The sequence below is a fragment of the Seriola lalandi genome, unplaced genomic scaffold (assembly GCF_002814215.2).
Source record: "Seriola lalandi dorsalis isolate HSWRI2012SDOR001 ecotype SW California unplaced genomic scaffold, Sedor1 jcf7180002049988, whole genome shotgun sequence".
Classification (NCBI taxonomy): domain Eukaryota; kingdom Metazoa; phylum Chordata; class Actinopteri; order Carangiformes; family Carangidae; genus Seriola; species Seriola lalandi.
Genome location: NW_019520541.1, coordinates 6178 through 9369, shown reverse-complemented (window position 1 = coordinate 9369; position 3192 = coordinate 6178).

Genomic DNA, 3192 nt, shown 5'->3' with positions numbered 1-3192 from the left:
TCTCTCGTGTCTCTAACTTTCGCAGTTAAAAAGAAACCAGGACTTGACGTGCAGCAGTTCAGACATTTACTGGGTTTGGACCTAGTCTTGTTTTTTTCTATTTATATCGTGGCGCTGTGATCCACCATCTTTCGCTCTGGACACCTCCTACAGTCTGACACAGTTTATTAGAGACACCTGAACCTGCAGGATCACTGATCCCTGTACTTAGTCCACTTCTGAAATATTTCTCACTGCAGCTCCAAACTTCTGTTAAAAGGTCAGAGCGACTGACCTGATTAGTCTCCAGCTCAGACCCAATCATTCGTTATCTGCAGACGATTTCCTTTTCCACTCGCAGCCCTGCAGCTAAATGAGCAGCCGGCATACAGATGGAAAAAAGAAAAACTGGTTCTGATTTTCTCTGTTTATGATGCAGGAATGATGGTTAACGGACGCCGCCGCCGCGCCTCGGGCCGCTGAGTGAAGAATATCTGTAGCTGTGGGTTTTACAGTGTGAGATCAAGACACTGTATAATTGAAGCGATTGATTCCACCTCACGATTAAAAATGAATGACGCACTGTGAAGTGTTAATTATGTTTCTGAGGTGACGGTTTGAGACGTGAGGCAAAGCAATTACACACAAATGATGATTAACTGAGGTGTGTGTGACTTCAACACTGTTACTCCTTCCTAACATTGATCTGACCTCCGCTGGTCTCCCCCACCCCCGACCTTCCCCTCAGGACTAATAAAGATCTGAGCATTTAATGCATTAGCTGAGAAAGTGACTGATTCTGACAAACAGCATAAATGAACTTCCTGCCAACTCTGGGGTTGCATTTTATTTGAAAACTCTGGGGTTGCATTTTATTTTGACAACTCTGGGGTTGCATTTTATTTTGACAACTCTGGGGTTGCATTTTATTTTGACAACTCTGGGGTTGCATTTTATTTAAAAACTCTGGAGTTGCATTTTATTTGAAAACTCTGGGGTTGCATTTTATTTTGACAACTCTGGGGTTGCGTTGTAGTCTGGATGGACAGAAACTGAGATCTTTGGAAACGATGACGCAGAAACTACAGATGCTCCGATCACTTTTTTTGCTGCCGATACCGATACTGATCATCTAGGAGCGAGATCATCATCTTTGTCATCATTGCAGATGTCGTATGTTTTTATAAGTCTCACACACTTTGCGAAAATCCCATGCGGCCGACATGTTGTTTTGTTTTGGCGGCCTTTGGCAACAGAGCTTCTCTCAGAGTATTAACCTCAGCTGATCGTTTGAAGGTGATCAATGACTAGAAGCATTAATTCACTGATAATATCCCTCCGCCACTAGGACTAGTTCCAGGTCACATCCCTGTTTATCCAGTCATAAATTATGAACCATGTGTGTGAAACTTGTAATGGCTAAAACGTGTTTTGTGAGGTCACACTGACCTTGACCTTCGACCTTTGACCACCAAAATTTAATCAGTTCATCCTTGAGTCCAGGTGAATGTTTGTGCCACATGTGAAGGAGTTCCGTCGAGGTGTTTCTGAGATATCGTGCTCATGAGAAAGAGACGGAGCTTATGTTTCCGTCTTCGTAAAGACTAAAGACAAACTTACCGGTTTGAGACGCAGCTGTCCGTTCAGGTTCTGCAGCAGCCCGTGGCGTCTGGACACTCTCTTGTCATTGACCTGAGCCCAGGTGAAGACCAACGAGACCGGACACAAGACGGGTTTGTTTTGGGATGGAAAAAAAGAGAAATAGATCACACTCTTGACAGATACTGATTACACATCAAATTTGCTGCGGATATTCTCGGTCCGCAGAGAGAGAACGCTGATGGTTCTGCCAGCGTTTCCTCTGGAGCTGCCATCAGGACCGAGACTCCACGGGACCGGCCTTTTGCTCCGTCACAGGATAAAGTATTTACAGAAATGCACCTGGATTTCCCCTGGGGAGGCTCACTGACTTTGGTGAGAAATGAGCTGCAGACAACAGTGTTAGTTCTATAAACTCATGGTTTACCTTGGTTTTTATTCTATTTTTATCTTATTAATTATTACTCAAAATAAACAGATAAATTGTAAAAATACGGTTAAAAAGGACGTAATGAGCCCTGTACATGTTGGACTTTAGACTTATCAGGCTGGTGACTTAAGACTTATTTTTGGGGGTTGGTCAGCGCTACAGAGACAAACAGTGCAGATCATCAGATACGACCTGTTCCTCCATGTCACCGGTGGGACAGCGTCCTCCAGTGGCTCAGTAACAGACCTGCAGCTCAGATCCAACACTCACATCCTGCTCACTTTTATTTTGTAGGAGCTCATCTTTTCCTGTTGTGGATTTGGGACTTAGAATAACAACACAGTAAATCTATCATATTTATATCGATAATCTACTTTTAAAAAATGAATAATTTGTTTAAGGAAAAGAGGAATGCTGTCCCACAATTCCTTGCTGCAGTAACATTTAAAGCTATGCACCAATTCACCTCAGCAGAGACACGTACATGTAGAAACATCAGAGCAGCTGTTTCATGTTTGTGACTCCATCCAGAACTGATGGAAAGCTTTTCTCATCAGCTCAGATTTATTCTCTTTAACTCCAGTCAGCAGTCATCATGAAGAAAGAGCAGATTTAATTTATTGTTAATGATATCATCATCATGACAAAATATTATAGCCTTTACATAAATGTGGAATGCAATGAATGAATGAATAATGACTAAAAATGAATTTTCTCTACAGAAATGTCAAAGCGCTTATGTCACCGAAATATAAACTCATGTCTGAATATAATTTATTCTGATCTCTTGTTCAGTTACTTATTATTTAAATATAATTTTAACTTTCTCTATTAGTATTTTTCTTATTTCAACATTCAATCTTGTTTGTTATGTGTTAGTAGTTAAAGGAGGATTTTTAAGTGTTATAAATAAAGTTAGTTTGAAGGTGAAAACAATAGAATACAGAGTAGAGTAACCACTTAATAATAAAGAGTAATGCTGGAATCAAACTAAACTAAACTCCAGCCTGAGGAGGACTCACTCCCAGGAGGGGCCCCCTGCCGAGCACCGTCTCTCCCGGCGGCAGGTGAACGGGAGCCCCGCCGTCCACCGGGACGAGGTCGAAGCCGGACATGTGCTGCCGAGGGCGGGAGGCAGCTTCACCCCGGTTCACTGGTAGGAAACACAACAACGAGGCTGCGTC